This window comes from Lacerta agilis, chromosome 5 (genome assembly GCF_009819535.1).
Source record: "Lacerta agilis isolate rLacAgi1 chromosome 5, rLacAgi1.pri, whole genome shotgun sequence".
In the NCBI taxonomy this organism is placed as follows: Eukaryota; Metazoa; Chordata; class Lepidosauria; order Squamata; family Lacertidae; genus Lacerta; species Lacerta agilis.
Genome location: NC_046316.1, coordinates 63153939 through 63176838, shown reverse-complemented (window position 1 = coordinate 63176838; position 22900 = coordinate 63153939). Strand labels below are relative to the sequence as shown.

The window sequence follows — 22900 nt, the reverse complement described above, 5'->3', positions numbered from 1 at the left end:
ATGATCCAAGCCAAGTGAAGCCATAGCTCATTGTAGACTGCCTGCTGTGCATGAAGAAGATCCCAGGTTCAATTCCTGCCATTTCCAGGTAGGGCTTGGAATGTCGCCTGATGAGCCTTTGACAGTCAGTGTACACAATAATGAGCTAGATGGACCAATTGTCTGTTTAGGTATAAGGCAGCTTTCCATGTGTCAAGTATTTTAAAGTCTCATTGACTTCAATGGGAAGGTTACAGCAGGTGCTTAGCAATGCAATCCTATGTCTAATTAGAAGTTCAGCAAGACTTCCCCCCAGGAACTGGATATAGGATTCTGCTGCAACCCTATACCCACTTAGCTGGGAGTAAGCTCCATCGAACCCTATGGGACTTACTTTCAAGTAGGCATATACAGTATAACATTGCACTGTTCACCTTCCTGTTGAAACCAGCGGGATTTAAGAGGCTGGAACATGCCCTCTGGGGTTTGCCCTTATATTCAGAAGCCAACAGTGGGAATGATAACAATCCACAAATCCAAATTTAGCACAAAGCAGTTTGAGCAGATGCAGGAAATGCAATCTCTTTGAAAACATGTATCTAGTTTGGCCCTGATGTGCTTTGAGTTCTGCTAGCTCTCAGCAGGGGAACACAGACAGAAAAAAAAAAAATCTCCTTTCATGTGCTTTCATAAGAAGTTCCACAGTAGCCATGTGTTGCAAGGAACAATCCTTTCTTACCAAGTCAACTCTAGTTCCTTATAGATATCACAGTCTGCATACATGCCATACAATTTAAGGTACACACACTCAAGAAACCTGGGAACTATCCTTGGTTAAGGGTACTGGGAAGTGAAGTTTATTAACTGCTTTGGGTTTTGTTTTTTACAATCAGGCAGAATTTAACTCTGTGGGGGGGGGGTTAAACTACAGTTCCCAGGATTCTTTGGGGACATGGCAGATAGGTTTTAAATGTACAGTGTGTGAGCAGTCATAGAATGTGTTGTGGATCATGACTGGTTTGCTTAAAAAACAAATACCCCAAAACAGTTTATGTTCTCCTTCCCTGCTGCACATTAAATTGCTTACAAATCTTGGTGGGGGGTAATAGCTATAGGTGTAGGCTGTTAAAAGAAAAGGAAGTGGGGTCTTCTGGACCAGTAAATACTCCCTTATGTAAGCTTTAGCAGGTTTTTAAACCCCTGTTCATTTTTCCCAAGCCTCTTTTGATTGTACCACACCTGTTCTTACATTCTGTGCGCTGGATAGCTTTTCAGAGACTGGAAGGCATTATGTTAGAGCCGTCACTGCCTCAGGCACACAACTTAAAACTTCTGACCAAACAGGTTTCTGCAGCATTACTAAACCTGTAAACCAGATTTGTCCAGAGACCATAGATGAATAGAAATACGGGCGTACCATTGGTGAACATAGGGATATCATGCTACTTTAAAAAGGTAAAGGTACCCCTGAACGTTAGGTCCAGTTGCAGACGACTCTGGGGTTGTGCACTCATCTTGCTCTATAGGCCGAGGGTGCCGGTGTTTGTCCGCAGATAGCTTCCGGGTTATGTGGCGAGCATGAGTAAGCCGCTTCTGGTGAACCAGAGCAGTGCACGGAAACGCCGTTTACCTTCCTGCCGGAGCGGTACCTATTTATCCACTTGCACCTTACCTGCTTTTGAACTGCTACCATGGGTGGGCAGGAGCTGGGAATGAACAACGGAAGCTTACCCTGTCGCGGGGATTCGAACCGGCAACCTTCTGATCTGCAAGCCCTAGGCTCAGTGGTTTAGACCACAGCGCCACTTTAAGTATCTGGAAACTCACCAGCCTCATCCTTTCTGTCTTGGATTGAAGGAAAACCTCTCCCAATTCACAAAGTGTATCTGCTCTTCCCTGCAACTGAATGCACATTTGACCTGAGAGTAAGACATGTTGAACACAGTAGGGTTTACTTTTGCATTGGAGCAGACTGCACATATGGATATGGGTGGCGCTGTGGGTTAAACCACAGAGCCTAAGGCTTGCTGATCAGGTCGGCGGTTCGAATCCCACGACGCCAGCTCCCTCAGCCAATAAAGCAAGATGAGTGCCGCAACCCCAGTTGTCTGCGACTGGACCTAGTGGCCAGGGGTCCCTTTACCTTTACTTAGACTGCACACAGCGGGGGGAAAGGCTCTTTATATATTTTTAGAGGCCCTGCTATTTATTTCCAAACAAGATGAAGGGTTGAGATGTGTCACTAAAAATTGCTGCTGAATTTCCAGGGTCTGCTGCTGCTTTCTGATTTTTTTTCCCATATATGATTTAACAGTTAAAGCATTACTAATCGCTGATTAGAGACTAAAGTGTTAAGCCCGTACAGAAACTGTTCAAATAAGTAAATAAAGCCGTGTTCAGTGAGGGATAGTTCTTTCCACTAAAAGCTAAGAATTTTGAAATCTGACGAAATCCCACCTAATCCAGCATTCTTTGCAGAGAGCCAGCAAGCACCAGGTAGAGCACCATAAACTGTTCAGCAATCTCGCTGTGACCTAGAGCATGTGCAGATTTTAATCCCGCATAGCACATATATCTTTGGGGATATTATATTATTATTATTATTATTAGTAGTAGTAGTAGGTCAAGAGCCTGGAAATGCTTTCACATAGCTTAACCACGCCCTACGATTTACGAAGTAAAGACCGCCGCCCCCGGCGTCTGCCCATGCTCAGAGGCATTCCTTTCCCCCCATTGTCCCCCTCATCTCCTTCGCGTTCCGAGAGCTGCCGGAAGAGAGTCGGCTGCGCGGATCCCGCCAGGCCGCAGGAGGCAGCCGCGAGTCGCCGGCCGAGCTGGGCGCGGGGCTTCCTCCTGCTCCGCCGCAGCTGCTCGTCGGGTCAGTAGTATCCGCCGCCGGGCTGGGAAGGGAAGAGGAGAGCGAGAGCGAGAGCGAGCGAGAAGGGAAAGGAAAGGAAGAGCAGGGGCCGCTGCGCAGCCAGGACCGCGGGGCGGGGGAGGGGCCAGCCAGGCCGACACCGAGCGAGCCGAAGGCCGTAGGCGAACCCATCCGGGGAGAGGAGCGCCGGCCGAGGCCCACACCGAGAGCCGACCGACGCCGCAGCACCACCACCACCACGACGCCGACGAGGTGGGGGTAGACGCCGCCTGCCTGCCTGCCTGCCAGCCAACCGGCCCGCCGCAGAGCGAAGGTACTGCCGGGGCCTTGAGGGCCGCAGCTCGCCGTGTTGCGGTGCCTAAGGAGGCCTTTCCGAGGGGAGTCTTGGCGCTTCGGCTTCCCGAGAGCGGGAGGCGTTGGCGGCCAGGAGGAGGTGGGGGGGGGGTCCTCTGCCTGTGGAGCTCGGGCCCCGGAGCCCTTGAGGCCTCGCTGGGCGGCTACGTCCGCTTGACCCTCAGGGTGTGTCCTCAGGATGCCTCGACACGGGTTTGGCGGCCCCTGACGTGCCCTGCTGGATGGAGGCGGATTTCTTCCCCTCTCCGCCCCGCCTTCTTCCTCTCTCCTTTATTATACCTTCCGCGCCCGCGGCTGAAGTGCGCGGCTCCAGCCGACCTTTGTGATTGTGGCCGCGGAGCCGGGAGTCGCTTAGGGGCGGAGGTCGGGGGTGGGAAGCCAAGGGGTCCCTGCGAGGCGCCTTGGAGGCTCCTGCTCGGGGCATTATTGTCCTTGTGGTTCTCCGGGAAAACTTTCCTTCGCCTTGGGGATCCTCCGTCGGCGTTGGGAGAGGGAGGAAAGGAGGGACCTCCTCGAATCCGGAACTGCTGCTAGTTCGTTCTCTTCCTTTCTTTTTTTAAAGGCAGCCTTTTGGGGCCTTGAGCGGCCAGAGTCTGTCGTCAGGTTAGTTAAGCCGGTTTCTTGATGGTGCAGGAATGAAAGCGTATTTGCTTTTCTCTTGCAAAATCGCCCTGTACGTAAAGGGCCCCGTTTTGCGTTAATGCAGCCACTACATAAATCAGTCTTGCGCTTCTTGGTTGCTAGGTTGTTTTAATAAATAGCGTAGATGAGTAGGTCTGTGCCTATTTTTTTGAAGCCGGAATATCGCAATAGTAAATAGTGAGATTGAGGGTGATTCACAAGGTTCTTTGTATACAGCAGTTATCCTTCCTCTGGTTAACTGATTGGATCAGTTCTAGTGCAACCCTCTTGAAAACTAGGACAAATGGTGCTAGCTGATCTGTAAAAAAATGTACCTATATGTAGCCTGTACATACAGGGTTTTTTAAAAAAGATTTTTTTTTGAGTTTTGCACAGAGTGATATTTTTTATCTGTTTTCCAGTTTGTAAACCTGGAGTTTCTGAAAATATACTGCTAAGTAACATTGGGTCTAAAGTCCCATATAAGATTTGTTTCTTGAGAAAGTGCAGCTACTTTAGACAACATTTCTGTTCCAAATGGCAGTAAGAGAAATGAACCAATATGATGGACAGAAGTAGTATTTTAGGTTGCCATGTTCATAATCTGGTCTACAGCCAAATTGGTTTAAAGTACTTGGGTCAACCGATTCCATTTTATAGAAGAGTGCTCTGGATTGGGTTGTACTATAAAATTTTAAAGACGTAAAATGCTCTTGTGGAAAAGTGTGAAACATCAGATGCCTCCCATTAGGTCACCTGTGGCTTTGGAATATGTTTCCTCTTTCGTTTTAAAGTGCATGAATCAACATAAGAGTATAAACATGACTCAAACTCTCTAGTCCAGGTATCATCAACCTTTTCAATTCCAGGGTCCGCTTTTAACCCATACATGCATTTGGGGACCTATTTCTTAATCTTTTACCGTATATTTGCATGGAGGCAGTGCTCCTGTTGTGATCCACATTGGATTAGGTCCCAGTCCACTGGTGGGTCCTGATCCACCAGTTGAAGACCAGTGCTGTAGATTCTGCAAAAGTGACTATAAGGCCCAGGAGTTGGGGGCATTTTTTTGATATTGGTTGAGGGTCCAGCATGGCAAATAATTACACCTGGTAGTAATGAGAGACTGATAACAAGGGCCTCCAGTGCAAGAAGAAGGTGAATGTGGAGTGGAATTATATGTGGTTGCAAGCAATTTAGCTTGTTGAACATGCATCATAATTACTCGGGGAGTGGACAAAAGCATTTCCAACACTGGGCTCTTACACATTTTTATCAATCAAGCTTATGTACTGGTTTATATTTATAGTAGAATAATGTTTTTTATAATTCAGTTAATGATGGGAATCATGGTCTGGAGAAAATTTACCCAGAATTGTTGAGGAAATCGTTGCTTTTGGCTCTTCTTTTAAAAAAAGTAAATTACTTCTTTCTTTAATCTGTGGAATTTTAACAGAAGAGAACACTTTCTGCATGGACAGATCAATTGTTATAAACATGTATACCGGTATTTGAAACCACCTGTTTTTTAACACAGTCCTATTAAGTTGTCCATAGCAGCTGTTGAAAATTAGTAGCCTTAAATTTGACTCTGCTGAAATAATTTTATCAGGAACATCTTTTATGCTTGGTTGAAGTTCATGTTGTCAGTCTTTTGGGAAGAACACAATGTAATATTGTAGCTTTGGAATATAGGCTCCTAATGTTACATTTATGGGTTCCATTTCTGCACAGTTAGGTGCTTAAATTTCTTTGACTTCAGCAAGATTCAGGCGAATCTGTAGGATAGTAACTTTGGGAATTATAGCAGAACCACATCTGCCACATAACAGTTGCTTGTTATTACTGAAGATGAATTTTGTCATTGTTTTTTTTAGTGTTTGTCTGGCAAAACAAGTAGGTGTTTCTCCTATGGCACAAAGTGATTATATTATAAATCAGTCAATTGGCATAGTATTTTGCATTTCTAATTGTAATATTTCCCAATAGTGATAACAACAACAACTACAACAACAATGTAATTGTGGTATTTGAGTACAGATCCTGAAATGTTAAAGTGGTGTCTGTCTGACATGTTCAGTAAGTTTTCAAATTTGCTAAGCTGAAATGAAAAACACTCAACATTATGTTCCTTTAGCATTAGCTGGGATCTGTAGATCCCTATTTGTATACCCTTCTGGTGTCTCATGGAAAGCTGTTCTGGATAATCTGATGACCTTTTGGGGCAACTTTTCAGGGGATATGAATGGCTGCAACTAGAAGGGGATAGCCTTTGAAACTCAACCATTGTTTGTTCTGTTTCTGTACATGTCTGTTTTCCAATACAGTATACAAAAACTATACAGTGAACAACAGTTAAATGTGCTATACAGTATGTTCATTGGTTATTCCTGTTACATGAAAATGTGGTTTCTTAAGAGTGTTTTTCTTACTATCACTTTCAAACCCAGGGCTACACCTTCTGTGAAGTTATGTCAAGAATGCCCCACTGAAATGTCTAGATTCCTAATATGTTTCATTGAAAGTGGAAAGGCAGTTATTTTTCACATTATAAAATGGCTTGCATGTTTAATGTTGGGTCCCTATTAAATTGTGTTAATAAAACTATTGCTTTACCTTTAAACTGACTGAAATAATTTGTTTTAGTTCTTTAAGAATCCTAGTAGCATCCTCACAAGCTTATTCATGATTCAAACATTACTACTGATTAAAAGGAGTAGTAAGGTTTTTTTTTGTATGGCATAATCTTATAAACCTGCTCAAGGGCTCTGGAAGATTCAAATCCTGTGACAAATCAATTCTAATTTCAAGTCACATTGAAACTAGATCTCATTGATGTTGAGAGTACATGCTACTGCTGCAGGTATTAGTAATGATGGTTCATTACTTTAGGTTTTGTGGCATGGTAGGGAAACACAAATCACATTTTTCAACACTAAGGTCTGGTAGAGAGATACCAGTATCGTTAAGATTGTATGATCAACTTTCCTTCAACCAAAGCAATGTTATAAACTCAGGTATATAAGCTAGGCACTAAATGGCTCCTTAAATAAAGGTTACATCTGCCAAAATGGAATGTCTAGTTGCCATTTGGGGGCAAGGCAGCTCTAAAGTCGTATTTTTCAATATGACTTTTTGGTTCCTGAAATTCATTCTGATTGTGCAGATAAAAATATAACTGATAGAATTCTATTGGATGTGGTATTAGTGTGTGAAAACAGTCAAGGTCCAATGATCCCTAGGCATGCACACCCAGACGATGATGTCAGGTGCCATAGTGGTACTCAGGCATCTTCATTTGGTCACAGGTGGTCAATAAGCCAGGTGCAAAATTATCCTGGCTCATTTCTAGCACTGATGCAGAGAACATCACCACTGAGGATTGTGGCACTTTAAAGGCTAATAGTCACATCCTATGTTAGCTGCTGGTACAGGACTTTCTCACTTCCCTGCAGTCCCCCCCCCCAAAAAAAAATCTACTCTTAGGGGACTCACTGAAGCAGATATGGGAGACGGTCTCGGAAGCAAAGAGAGAATTTTGTTGCATGAGCACTAGTTTACTTATTGAGCGTTGGCTGTCACTCTAAAACAGTATTGAAGAACTTAGTGCCTTACAGATGTTTTGAACTGCAACTTTTACTAGCCCCACCCAGTATGGTTCTGCTGGCTAAGACTGATGGGAGTTGTAGTTCAAAACATACGCAAGACACATGGATGGCCATGTCCTACCCTAGGCATAGGCAAACTCGGCCCTCCAGATGTTTTGGGACTACAACTCCCATCATCCCTAGCTAACAGGACCAGTGGTCAGGGATGATGGGAATTGTAGTCTCAAAACATCTGGAGGGTCAAGTTTGCCTATGCCTGTCCTACCCTAACAGATTCATTGTGGCATCAGATCAGATGACATATGATGCAGTGTCACAAGATTGTTTTTGCTCCCGTAGCTGAACACTGATACTTCTCAGGATTTTTTCCAGAAAATAGCTGTCCTGAGTTGTGTGTGTGTGTGTTTTCTTTGCTTATGTTCCCACTTCTTAGTGTTGTAGCAAGATTAATAATTGTAGAAGAGTCAGAAATAACCTGCTGCTGTGCAGTAATTCTTTGATTTGTCTTTTAAAAGGGGGGGACTTTAAAAAGAAAATAAAAGTAGCAACATTTATAACTTATTTTAAAAACAGCATACATCTTTTGTTCAGGAAATAATTGCAGAATAAATAAAGCTGTCTTAAGTAGTTAGTAATGAATTCACTCATTGCTATTTTTCACAACTACTTAGGATACTTAAGCTGCTCCTTCTTAGAATCAGGCAACATTTGCTGCATCTATAAATAAGCGTGTTGAATACAATATGGCAAGTGCAGCCCTAGCACTAGGCCGCAGAGTATGAAGTTACAGGCAGACACACCAGTGCAAATGTTTAGGATATAGTTGCCAGTTTCCCTAACCAACCTTAAATAATTTTAAGACAGTCTTACTATGAATAGCACCACTCACTCCTTTTAGAAATTTTGTTTAAAACATACATTGTGACCCTCAATCTCCTAGAAGGAGATTTTAAGCTTGGCAGTAGAATATCTTACTTGATTGCATATTGCTGGCTGATGCAAGGTGTGCCATACTATTGTTGCTCTCCGGTTTATAACTGTAAAGCGCAGATGTGCATGCAAAGTTTAAAATTGCCTCTGAATTCCTTGGGGCATGTCCTCAAACAGAACAGTTTTGAAAAGTTCCTCTCTAATTAGATTTCAAATTCAGTGTTTGACCTTGTATAATCTTGTTGTTGCACCAGAATGGATGAGGGTGTGGGTAGATTAATGTGCTGCACGTGCAGCATGCTTAAATTTATTAATAAAAATAAATTTCCCTTGAGTGGGAAAGTGGCTGGCATTTATACCACAATAAAAGCGGAATGTGAAAAAGAATATAGGAAGCTGAGTTGGAAATGGCAAGTTATTATTATTTTTAAATGCTCCCCTGCATCTTCTGGAAAGCCACTCCGTAAGAGCCAAGGGATGGTATTAAATATATGGAGGGGGTATACAGTATCTGGAAGTTTGAAACCACCATTCATTAAGTGCAAACAACATTGTTGCTCTTTTATGCAATCAATCCCTTAGGATATTACTGAATTTTGGCATTTCAGTCCTGGATTTGCTTATTGAAACTTTTGAGTAAGCACATTTAGGGCTGTTTTACAATCTGAACCTCAGTCACTGCAGTAATGTAAGTTTGGGACTAGTAGTGCTATGTTTTTGTAGCTAACAGATGTGCCCTGTGTAAGAAGAGCAAAAGGATGTGACTTTGCCACAGCTCCAGCAATATCTGGCATCGTCAGATATACCTTAATTTGTTACCACATGTTTGTAACTTTCCAAAAAAAACTAAATCCTTATATTTACAATTTTATCCCATGACTTGTAGTACATTATTTTTATGCAATGTGATATGAATATAATTTTAGTACAGGCAACTCCTGTTTTTCACGCATTCAAAGAACGTGTGACTGCATGTGCGCATTGCCACGTTGCCTGTATATCAGTTCATCGAAATATGTTGCATCTCATGAGCATTATCAGGCAAAGAAAAGACTATTCTCTACATTTAAGTGTTGTCAGAAGAATATCTCAATTACTCAGTGTCATGTGGCATCTAGACTAAAATTATGCAGTCCCATAAACCTTAATTGGTGTTTTTTTTTTAATTGGACTGACTGTTGTTGACAGTTATTGGGAATAGGTTTCCACTTTTACCCTCACTACCTGGCCGATACTTCTCTGGATTAGGATAATACTTCTCTGGATTAGGATAATACTGACTAGATCTGAAACCAAAGATTGAAGCTGGTAAGCAAATGCTAATCATTTAAGAGGGAATCTGGTTAGAATTAATGTTGCTGTAAGGGCATGCAAATATTTTTCTTTTCTTTTCTGGAGGAGGGACTGGGGAAAGGAGCATGTGATCTAGTGGCCCATTTTAGATCCCTTAACTATGGGGCCATGCAGAGGCACACACCCCAATACAAAATGTTCTAGGGCTTTGGTGCTATGCATCAGTTATTAAAAAGCTAAAATGCATGATAAATTAAATAGTTCACAAATGTGTATATAGTTGGTGTGCCCTCCTAGTTAGCAAATATGAACAAAATATAGTGCAGAGGTCCTATTTAACTTATAAATCAATGTTCTTTATTATCATTGCTGAGGTATAAATAGAAAGCTGGACCAACATCAACATTTTAAGCTGAGGTTTTCCACTTGGTGATTTAAATCTTGATTTATATTGCTAGCTTAAATCAGTCCCCCAATGTTGTATAAATGACCAGATTCAGAATTAAGCCCAAATGAGAGCAGCCAACTAGTTCATACAGAAATAGCTACAGCAGTTTCTCAAACATATGTGATCTATTTTGGAGGCATCAAGATGTAACTTTCTCTCATTCCAGTCATACCCTACTCCAGCTTTAAAATCTGGGGAAGCAGATTAAGCTTTGTAACCTACTGCATAATTTTAACAAAAACATATGTAACATTAAAAGTACTTGGGTTGTATATAAGCTAGCTAAGACTGCAATACTAAGCATAGTTTCTAAGGCAGGGGTCAGCAACCTTTTCCAGCCGTGGGCCGGTCCACTGTCCTTCAGACCATATGGTAGGCTGGACTATATTTTGGGGAAAAAATATGAACGAATTCCTATGCCCCACAAATAACCCAGAGATGCATTTTAAATAACAGCACACATTCTACTCATGTAAAAACACGCTGATTCCTAGACTGCGGGCTGGATGAGAAGGTGATTGGGCCGCATCTGGCCCACGGGCCTTAGGTTGTCTATCCTTGTTCTAAGGAGTAAACTCCACTGCGATTTACTTCTGAGCTAATATGCACATGAATACTCTGTATATAAAGGATCTTTTCAGTCTTTAAAGGTAAAGGGACCCCTGACCATTAGGTCCAGTCGTGTCCAACTCTGGGGTTGCGGCGCTCATCTTGTGTTACTGGCTGAGGGAGCCGGCGTACAGCTTCCATGGCCAGCATGACAAAGCCGCTTCTGGCGAACCAGAGCAGCAGACGGAAACACCGTTTACCTTCCCGCCGGAGCAGTACCTATTTATCTGCTTGCATTTTTGACATGCTTTCGAACTGCTAGGTGGGCAGGAGCTGAGACTGAGCAACGGGAGCTCACCCCATCGTGGGGATTCGAACCGCCGACCTTCTGATCAGCAAGCCCTGGGCTCTGTGGTTTAACCCACAGCGCCACCTGCGTCCCGTTTCAGTCTTTAGACACCTCTAAAAAGTTGTAATAGGAAAGTATATATTGCACTATGAAAAGAAAAATTTGTGGTAATTTAACTTACTCTTTCCAGGAGGTAAAGTAATTGATGTTCAAAACAAATGTATAGATTTGGGCTGCGACCCAATTAAAGAAATTTAATGACTTAATTTTATGGGTTTCAGCCTATTCATTGATTAAACTTGCAGAAGAGTAAAACATTATATCTGAGGTCAGAAATAATGGAGTCATAGGAGACATCATCTGATATTCAGCCTGGTTAATCAGAAACACTTTTTTAGTCTATTGAAAGTCAATAATTTTACAAATTAATCTATTAAGCATTGCATCACTAATGTAGGTATGTTTTAGAACTACTGTGAGAAGAGTAGAGAGGATTCATTTCCCCAAGAGTTCTAAACTGATTCTTAAGCTGCTACACTTAAAAAAAAAAGACTTAAGAAGCACTCTGCACATGTGCAGAACCTTCCATTCTGAACTGCAGAAAAATTTCATAGCAAAACAACATTCAATTTAACTTGCACCTGAACCTGGGAAAATTCATAATTTGAACCTGGTAATTACATGGTTGATACCGTCTCTAGTCACAAGTGACTTTTTCTCTGTAGATTATTAGACTGTGGAACGGCAGCAGCACAACATAGCCAAGCCCAAGGGCCCTTCTTATCTCTGAGTGTCGCAAACTTGGTCTTGCCTGTGCTACTTGTCCTGCAGGTTGGTCATCCATTCTTTGTGTCGTATAACATACATCCACATTATTTGCTGCTGTTAGAGCACTGTATCATACCATAATAAAGAATCTCTCTTGTGTGTCTTTGATGCTGTACAGGTGTTTTAGGAAACGAGGTAGATTATCTGTAGATTCAGTAGTGAAGAGAGAGACTGGGGGTGAGTGAAGAGATTCCGGCTGCAATCCTACCCCAATAATAAGTTCAATAGGACCTACTTGCTGGGCTGACGGATTGTCCTGTGAAATACACAAATCTTAACAGAAATGGAGAACCTTTGGACCCATCATCTCCAGCAATTGGCCATGCTACCTGGAGCTGATGTGAGCTGTAGTCTGGAGGGCCACATATTTTGCTTCATAATGTAATATTTTTAAAGAACACGCCCCAGTGGATATTGTGTTTTGATCCATCTTTACATTTTGCACTAGTATTTCTGTACATAGTGCCACTGAAAGCCCGTATGGCCAGTGTAATAGAACGCCAGTTTGCCCAGTCAGAATATTCATTTGGAAACTGCCCTGTCGTGGTTGGTTACATGTCTGAGTGATCCTGAGTTGTACCATATGATTCTGTTATGAGCCATTTGAGCAACTTCTCTAATGTGTTGGTTGGCCTGGATATTGATAATATAGTAGTTCTGAATACTGAAAACTAATGACTGTAGTATTCAGCTTGGCAACAGACTTGGAGCTATTTTCCACCAGTTGCTCTGCTCACCTGTATCTATTCTACTGCAACTACATTCAAGACAGATAGATGCCACCACCAACAACAACAACAACAATGTTGTTACCTACTCCCCTCCTGAGGGGCTGTTCAAGGTGCCTGTCAAGCATGGGGTCGCAGTGTAGCCACAGTGGGGTTGTCAGCACTTCTGTAACACACATGACAATGGCTTAATTTATGGTGTCAGTAATTGTGATATCAGTGTAGATACACCTGTAGCCTAGAGTCAATTGTTTGCCATAGGTAGTGAGAAAAATGCTGAATTATAAGGCAGTATGACATAACTACAGCAGTGGTGTGTTGTTGGGATGGCAGTGTGTATTTCTTTGCTTTGAAATGAGCAGTGTTTGCAGTTTAGACATCTGGCTCCAGGATGTCTAAGGAAGCTGAGAAATTCTGCCTCATGTCCAAAACTTGAAAGATGCACTATGTAATTCAACGACAGGGGGTACTTTTGAAGCAACCTGTCTAATTCTGGCACATAGACTTTTAAAAATAACAAATACTTGAAACAATGTGGAATTTGTGGCATCTTATTTGGCACCAAAGACTTGCAAGTTGTCCTTTTGCTCCCTGAACACAGAGAAAGATCAATTTGCATTTACCTATTTAGTTGGACTCTAACCTCAGCAGTTACAAGGAAACTTTTCTTCTTGCATCCCTCCCCAACCCTGACATGTAGCTCCATTAGATCTTCATGGCACATCCATAACCTGAAAGAAAACAAACCAAAAAACTAACTCATTTTTCTTGTTTGTTTTAAGTTCTGTTTCCTTTGCCGTTACACAATAACCACTTGGGAAAATTCAAATTATTATGAAACTACATCTTGTACTTCCTTTCCACAATATTTCTGATATCAGGTATGTCAGTGGGAAACTGCGTCTTCTCTGTAGTTAATAGGGTTGGAAGAATGTCTTATGGAGCTTGCAAAGTATTTCAATTTCTAGATAACATTCCATTTTTTTCTGCCCTAAGAGAGTTCAAATTCTAATTTTATTGAGGCAGTTTTACTGATATATTCTAAAAGGGATTTTGGGAATCGAAGACAATAAGTGTTAGACCATTAATTCTACTCTGAAATGCTTTTTCCGGTGAATGGGTTAACTTGAGTAGTCAGATTATGGAAGAATCCCATTTCAAAGCTAGAATGGTTTTTTAAATGTACATTTTCTACAATTGATTTGTAATGTGAATGTTTAACCTTCATTGGCCAAGTGCATCTTTGCTTTTTCTTCCAAGTGAACAACTGTCAGGTGTTAATTTGTGTTAGCCCAGGCATCTGGTACCTTCATTATGCAGCTTCTGGCGAATGCTGAAGATGCAACTTTTTGCCTTGGCTTTTGACACTTAAAGTGTATGTTTTTAGGATCTTCTGAATTATAAGTTGTTTTAAACTGTTTTTAATGTTGTGCTTTAATGTTTTACCTGCCCTTGGACCTTAGTGTAAACGGTGGGCAATAAATTAAATAATAATAGTAGTAGCCTCTCACCCTAGGGTTTAGCCTCATCATGGTGGTTATAAATTGAGAGGGGTTGGCACCCCTGGCCCCATTACTCCTCCAAGAGATGACTCTTTGGAGGTGGTGGTGTGAGTGTCACCCATGGCAGGACTTACTTTTATGGGCAGATACCTGAAGAAGATTCTTCAGACTGCCCATGAGCCATGTCTTGTTCAACAGTCAAACCAGCTTCATTTCAAATACCCAGTTCCAGGCTACATGGGCCATAAAGTGTTTCCCAGGAGGACGAATGTCCGAAAGGCTCCCTCAATGCACAGTTCTTTCTGCGGCCTCTGCACACCTCTTCCAGCAGCATAATGGGTGCTGGTTATCCAAATTGCAAGTGTGTAGGATGGCAAATATAAAATATGTATATTTAAAAGAATGTGCCTCATGATTATTCATAAAAAGGCTGTAGAATTATTCATTTAGAAATTACCACACACCGCATAACACACCTTCAGTTCACCTGACTGGATCTCCTAGATCCCCCTTGCTGCTGATCTTACTGAGACCTATGTTATGCAGCATTTGAAAGATCAGAGCTATTTCCTTGAATAGTCCTGGGAACCAAATTGGCACCTGTAATTTCCGTAAGTTGAATACTGTACTGCAAATGTCATTATCCCACAGATTACTTCCTTGTCTGCCAATATATGCTTGTGCTGCTTGTCTGTATATCAGTGGTGGGGTGGGTAGGGGGAGAGAAACTTTTTTACAAAAGCTTCCTGAGTTGCCTAGAGTTGATTTTTGCATGCCACAGACAAAGAAAGTGAATGGCTTTTACAGGCTGGAGCTGAATGTGTTGATTTGTCCTTACCTTGGGCATGTTGAAGCTTCTGAACAGGATGACAACCCCACATAGAATACACTCAGCTTCTAAGGTTACACATGTATGGGTGGTGGTTGGTAAACTGGCCACATCCCTTCTTAACAGATGAAACTGACAGAATAAGTCGTGACCGTAGCTGCCACTTGAGCATTAATTGGCTGTGCCAGGTCTAATCCCTTTCCCAGACTGTAAATATGATATATCAAACAAAATGAAATTAGTCTGTTACTGGTTCAGGATCCAAATTGTTGCTTGTTTTTTGCTAAGGACTTTGTGAAGTACAGAAGTCTCATTTACGTACATGTCTTATGGATACATTCTTTAATAGATAAAAAAGTAACCTTCCAAAGCTGGTATTCTGTGCTTGTACCTTATAATACTTTGCTTAGCACACCATCTGCTATTCCAAAAACAGCTGGAGATTTGGAAGTTTTTTAAGGATAGGTGAGTTGAAAAGCATAGAGGAGATTGCTTTACAGTGGTACCTCGGTTTATGAACTTAATCCATTCTGGAAGTCTGTTCTTAAATCAAAACTGTTCTTAAACTGAGGCGTGCTTTCCCTAATGAGGCCTCCCGCTGCTGGTGCCCTTCCACCGTTCTGTTTTTGTTCTTAGACCAAGGTAAAGTTTGTAGACCAAGGTGAACTTCTGGTTTTGCGGAAGTGCGTAACCCAAATCATTTGTAAACAGGGCTGTTCTTAAATGAGGTACCGCTGTATTTGTAAATATGGATTCCGAATGCCAAGACTTCTGCAACAGTAGCAGCGGCAAAAACAAAGTGGCAACACACTATACAATATTAGTAAATGCAGGTGTTATTTATCTTGTTAGAAAGAAGCCTTTTTTAAAGACACACAGGGGCGCACATTTTGCTGCTGATGTGGTACAGTCTCTTTTGCCCTTGGGAAAAGATAAAAAAGGACTCTATGCCTTAAGTTACAGTTCACCTTCTGGCACATTCCAGTTCTGTGATCTTGCAGTCCTATATTTCTGAGTTCCTTTGGACTAGTGTCTCATGCTTTCTGTTCCTGATGCTTGACTGTATCATCCAAAATAGTACTTTTGCATCACTCCCTGTTGTGACAAGTTTCCCAAGTGAGGACAGCTTACGTGTCACGTGGGAACAGAGGTGGGGCAGGAAGAGAGATGTAAAAAATTATTTTAGGTGATAAGGGAAGTGGGGCGAACAAAAAGCATAAAAATAAGGCTGTGTAGTGATCCTAACAGTTCTAAGCTTTGTTCCTTGCTTGAGTACCCATTTCCCCCTGAATTTCAGATTCTCCCTTTTTATTGTCACCAATCCCCATTTTGCTCCTACCTAAGCAAGGTCAGTTTCTCAGATTAGTTAGAAATGTTGTGTAACTGGAAGAACTTGAAAGTTATCAGTGAATTGCACCTGCTTGCAATTCCATCACCAAAAAACAAAAAGTATGTAAGATTTCAGTAAATGTTTCCTAGTCCATGTCCAATGCAAAGGAATATTTGTGAACATTTCTGCTGGTTAGTCTTTTTAGCTGGGTACCAGGTAGCGAGGTACCCAGAGGCTGATCTGAACTCTCCTTATAGTTAGCATGGGCTATATCTGTCATTGGGACTACTCTTCAACCAAAGAAAGGACCCGTATCTATCAGTTAACTTCTTTCAGTAGAAACTGAAAGAATTTTCAGATTTGTCAATGGCCTGGTTAAATGATTAATGATTATTCCAAAACTCGTTCTAGCAGTAATGGTTTGGTTGCAATTTGTGCTACAGCCTTCATGTCTGATTCCTTAGTTCTTAAGTAAAAAATAAACAAACATTTTTTAAAAAAATTATAGTCTGCCTCTCAAAGCTATTTTTTACTCTGTAGTGGTTGAAGTACTAAATGCAACCTAATGAAATACACATATATAATTAAGAAGTTTAACACCTGCATTTGCACTAGATCAGAATGTGATCATCTAGTTCACTGCACTATGTACACTTACCTAGGAGTAAGTCATATTGAACTTAATGGGGATTACTTCTGAGTAGACTTGCACTGTGAATTAGTGTTTAAACCTGAGAAATTCTTTTTACTTGCGTTCAGAACCCAAGGAGAGATTGACATGGTATAGTTCCTTAGGGAAAGAATTCCAGAGAACCACCATCCTCTTATGGACAGTTTCTTAATGTACCCCTGCAAAATAGTTAGTTCAAGGTAGTTCAGACAAGTTTCAGGCATTAAAAGTTAATAATCTATACCTGTGATTTGCTCATAGTTTTCAACTTCACATTTTGAAGTAGGTCTACAGCTCTCAAGCTACCATCTAGTAATGCTTTTTGAAGAGGTTTTTTTGGTCATACCAAGGTCAATATAATCAGTATATTATGTATTTCAATTTAGTTGTCTTTTAAGTATTAGTTACTGGATTACTTTAAAATATTTTTTTCTAAAGTTTCATTCAGTGTATTTTTTGAGCCAATTAAAATACTGAGTTTGAAACTTGTAGTTGGCAGTCTGCTTTTAATTAGTTGTGTGAAGAATTTGATAAGATCATATGAATGTGTATACCATTTTGTGAAGATTGAAAAACATATGGGACAAGTAGTGATAAGATATTGAGTCATAATAGTACAGTAGACCTGTCAAACTTTGGTTCAGATTGTGCACGTAATTTTTATACAGCCGATGATTTAACATATATGTCACAAAAAGTTCTTATCATACTAAAATGCCATTAAATCTAAATGGTGCTTCCACCATTATGCCCATGATTTTACATTTATGTCATGTATTTGTTATATTCTTAGTTCATACATGTTTTTCCCTGTTCTAAAATGTCATATTCACTGGTCAAGTAAAAGTAGACTAGAAGCTGCTCTAGTCTACTTCAAATATTACAAAAGCCACAGCAGATTCAATGCAAAAGATGGCAATTCACAAGTGGCAGATTTTATTACATAAATAACTATGTCCTAAACAATATAATCTTTGATACATAGTTATCTTTCCACTGTCCAAATGGCCAATTTTGTTCTGCGGCCAGCACATAAATTTGATGCCATCAAATGAGGGTTAGGGTATCATTTGTTGTAGAAAATTATGGCTTTGTAACTTCTAGCAAGGTCAAATATCTTGTCATAGTCTAGATGAGTTGGTTCAGTGCAGCTATGGTTGTTAGTCATCAGTCTCTGCATTATTTGCATTCCTTCATGACAGGTGCCACATCAGTTCACACTCCCTGATGAGAATATCAGGTAGGTATGCTTTGTGACAACCACAGGCTATGGTACATGTGGGAGGTATACCCACAGCTACCTAATTAGAGAGCAGAACGTCTTGGGAGCATCTGGTTTATGTGTTGGCAGGAGTAGTGTTAACTTGCATTTCCACTAGCTTGGTTGCAGAGTCACCACAGATTACAGCTGCACTTGAAGATGAGCCCTGAATATGTGCTGTGCAGTTATCAGAAGTTGTGGTAGGATTCTCATGTCAAACATGGATATTTCTTGTTTACTGTTGGAGGCAGCATGCTTCTGAACAGCATTTGTTGAAAACCACAGAGGGGAGAGTTCTTTTGCACTCAGGTCCTGCTTGTAGGACTTCCATACATTGCATCAGCCACTGTGAGAACAGGATGCTGGACTAAATGGGCCACTAGGCCTGATCCAGCGGACTCTTCTTATGTTCATACTTCACATATTGAAAGTCGCTTGTTAGACAGTTTCGGAATTTATTCAAGCACTCTTCACTGTGCACTGCATAGAGTAGGGATAGGGAGCCTGTGGCCTTCTGGGTGTTTCTGTATTTCAGCTAGCTTCATCCCCGACCCATAGCCATGCTGACTGGGACTAATGGGAGCTGAAGTCCCAACAACACCTGGTGGTTCATAGGTTTCCACCTTTTTTGCACAGATGAAACATAAAGGACTCCTGCAGCTGCTGTGACATCTTATATGGCACGGGGGTGGGGGCAATCAGTGAGTGAAGAAATTTTATCACATAGCTTTGACTCTTCTATAATTCAGATACCTTCTTAGCCTATTTGAACATTCTTAGTGTTGTATCACACTTGGTGAGTGGGAACACTTTCTCCCCATTCCATTTTTTTGTGATTAAAAGCTACATGTGGCAGTCTAGCATTTTGTTTCTTTCAGGCTTCAATAGGAAAGTTCCTTGTTTTGGAGCTGCATGTGTTAACTGCATGCAAAACAATGCAAGTGGGTCTGTATCCTTGCCAACAATGGCCACATGATAACCATGACCAGCAATCTCAAAGGCACTGAATACCATCATTGTGTCAGCATCACCATCTGCCAGCTTAACATTTGAAGCTGGATAGCTGCTGTACTTGTTCAGTGGTGTTGTGCGTGCATTTTTCTTCAGCAGTGCTACTTTGTTTTAACTTTGATCACCACTTCGGTGATCAATCATTACGTGTTGGCAACAGTGTGAGTGCTGCCAATCCACATTTCCTCACCTGGTCACTTACTGTAAATACGTACAAAGGTCCACAAATTTTGTGTGGTTCCCAAGCGGAATGATGGGTCTCAGTTATGAGTTTGGGGGATGCTTGAAGTGTCTCTGCAGCTCAGTGCAACCATGAAGCAAGTGCTGCTTTCTGCCCCAGTCCTAAGCTGATAGGTGGAAAAACCAGCAAGTTCTCAGATTCATTATGAAGTTAATGTGAGGTCTTTGCTGTTTTCCAGGCTGGATAAGAGTGAGATGAAACTCACCAGAAGTAATAACTCTTCACCAGTGGCAAGCCCATTTGTAGTCTCCTGAATATATACTATTGACTATGTGAAGGAATAGCATATCACAGCTGCAGCTTAACACTTGTGGCATTATTTGGTATTATAACTGCTGCTCTCTTTATACCACTTATTGATAAGGGATTTGATACTTAAATTGCAAAAGCTCACGATGCTTCTCATGTGTGGTGATCATATTATAATGACATAATTTTCTTGCTGTTCATTTTGGCAACAAAGTTGATCAAACAATTTTGGCACCTGTACTTGCTTCCTGTAAAATCCTACAGCAAGGGGAAAGCATCTGATTTGTCAGGATCTTGCAGATGACCAGATGGGAGTGTAATGGGGACTGGTACTCTGTTGTTTATACTGAGTCTGTTTCGAGAGACAGTAGAGAGTGCCTCCAGGGTGAAGTCAAACCACTTTGTTAGCAGCACCAAAGTGACCTCCTTGGGGCACAAGACAGGGCAGTGTGTATGGATGACAAGACCTCCCTCTTGGCCTCACTGATGTGGTCCAAAGGAAAGCAGAGCAATCATTTGGCACCAAATTGGCTGCAGGAATTCCAGAAGGAGGTGTACAAGGCACCATCCAATTGTCTTAGGGACTCCACTTAGATTTGTGTAGGGTTTGCTCCTTAGCCTTTTCTTCTCCTGAAGATATCCTGTAAGGCAGCGGAGGTTTAGGATCAGAGTTTTTCTTCTCCTAGACAGACTACCTTTCCAGGTTGACAAGCCCCACCTGCCCCTCATTTCCCTCTACAGCACATGCTGTAACTGCAACCTTGACCATTGTACCCACTATATATTCATATTCAGGGGAAGTTCCTATCTCTCCAAGGGTTTGAGATCATATGCAACCTTCACCTTGGTTTAGCCAGTGTATGGGGTATTAGGGGACACGTTGTACTCCTTCTGGGATAGTTTTTCACCTTGGTCCCCACCCTGCACTCAGCTCTCACCTGTGGCTCCTAGAGGCTGTCAGCATGTGACAGAGGCCACAATCCTGTGTACATACTATTACAAGAATAATGCTATAGAAAATAGAAGCTCTCAAGTGGAAGTAATTGTTAGTTTCCCATGGATTTAGTTAACTTTTTGGTTGTTGGTACCTGATTTGTATGCCGTGTTTCCATTTTATAATAATTACTTGAATATTCTTTTAACCATTCTACTCGGTTTGAATAAAGGATTCTAGGTTTAGACTTAACTATATTATTTTGTTTAGATGGAATGTAATGTGGAGTTGCTTCCTGCAATGTCATCCTTAGAACTAAAAATAAAGCAGTTGGAGACAGATTATTTAAAATTTAGCCCAGCACTAAGAATCACTCACACTCAGTGTACTTACACTTCAGGTGTAAAAATGTTTAGAAATAAAAAATGTTAGAACTAGCAATGCTGAATGGGAGTTAGTTTTCTGTTTCATTGTTACCTTGAATATGGGTTGCAAAGTAGGGTTTATGCAGTCAAATGCTATAGTCTTGTGAATACAATCACCAACAATTCCTGAGATTAACAGTACTTTTTTCCAGTATGCCACTGTCCATTGCATTAAAAAATATATACTCTGAGCTACTATTTCATTGAGGACTAATTTAAATAGTGTTGTGTGGGAGAAAAAGGCATTACTTACCATAACAGGTTTCAGTATACAGTAACTGAGTTGCTTTATCATGTACTGCAGTAAAGCCATGATCCTGCAAAGGCTAAAATCACATGCTTCACTGTGATCACACTAGCTCCTCTGAAGAAGTGTGCATGCACACGAAAGCTCACACCAAGAACAAACTTAGTTGGTCTCTAAGGTGCTACTGGAAGGATTTTTTTATTTTTATTTTTTCAATTACTGGGTGAGTCATTCCTGAAAAAAGTGCTGAATCCCACCAAGGTTATTGCTGGCAATCTTGAATATATTGCTGTCATGTTAACATGTTTAAGCAGGGATGGAGAGCCTGTGGCCCTCCAGATATTGTTATGACTCCAGTATGCATCAGCCCCAGCCAGCACAGCTAATGGTCAGGGATGATGGGAGTTGTAGTTTGCAATGCACTTGGAGTACCAAGGTCCGTATCCCTATTTTTTAAAGGATGAAAGGTGCCCTCCTAGTGACAGAACTTTAAAAATCATAACCAGCATTCAAAGACATGCACAAGTAGTTTTGCATAGTCAAATGTTCTTTGGGTTTCATGACAGGCTGCCTTAAAATGGAGAGTTTGAAAAGCAATCTTGGACTGGGTAGGGGACATAAATCTATCACCTTCACACAATTAAGAAGCAGGATCACACCTAAAACTGTACCACACATTGAGGTAATGTTTGTACATAGAGCCTGCTCTGCACATGTAGGCTCACCCTGTGATGTGGCTTCCTCTCTGCCATTGTCACTTCTACATAGGGAAGGTGCATGAAGGTGACTATAGGCTCTCCTGTTCCAAGAGGACAAGTAGCAATTCCACTGTGGAAGTCCTTGGGTACAACTATAACAATTCTTTAAAATCCAGGATCTTATGAAGAAATTTCTGTATGCTCTTTCATAGTTATCCACAAATTTTTGAATGGCCTTTTTAGACAGTCAAAATACAGTGGTACCTCTGGTTACGTACTTACCTGAAACTGTTCTTAACCTGAAGCACCACTTTAGTTAATGGGACCTGCCGCTGCGCCGCCAGAACACGATTTCTGTTCTTATCCTGAAGCAAAGTTCTTAACCTGAAGTGTTATTTCTGGGTTAGCGGAGTATGTAACCAGAAGCGTATGTAACCCGAGGTACCACTGTATTTGGTAGTTAGGACACTGCATGTCTCACAATAAGGTAGGGGAGTGTTTGCTGATGTCACACTGAGTTGCGTAAGAAAAGTCAGCATGAGCTCAGGAATTATCCCCTTCCCCAACAGGATGACACTTAAAGGGCAGTTGCAGCAATGAGCCAATGAATCTGAGCCCCTGCTCATTTGAGAACTTACTCATTGGAGTTGATCAGTCATGAATTCAGGGTTTGGATAGTATTGTCATTCAAAACTTTGAAATGTGAATGAGGGTGTCTGATTCAAGTACTGTATTGACTTCTTGATCATGAACTTTCTGTGGCTTTATGCAGATTTACAGCTTTTTGACTATCTGCTAGCTTTACCCTCTTCTAACAAAACCAGGCAGGGGCAATGGAGGGATGGAAACTGTAGTTGAGAAGTTTCTGCTCTTAAGTCCAAAATACTGTTTGGAACTGTAGCTGAAGCTTTTGGTGCTCAACATTTCAAGGTCTCTGG

The 22900-nt window shown here is 41.4% G+C and overlaps 1 protein-coding gene across 1 annotated transcript in view; it reads left to right on the top strand.

The window, feature by feature from the left end:
* Nucleotides 1–2900: 2900 nt before the first annotated feature.
* CAB39 (calcium binding protein 39) overlaps nt 2901–22900 on the top strand; it is a 50786-nt gene continuing 30786 nt past the window's right edge. Inside the window, exon 1 of the mRNA XM_033150225.1 lies at nt 2901–3170. The gene's annotated coding sequence lies outside the window, so the exon portion shown is untranslated. The remainder of the gene's footprint in view (nt 3171–22900) is intronic.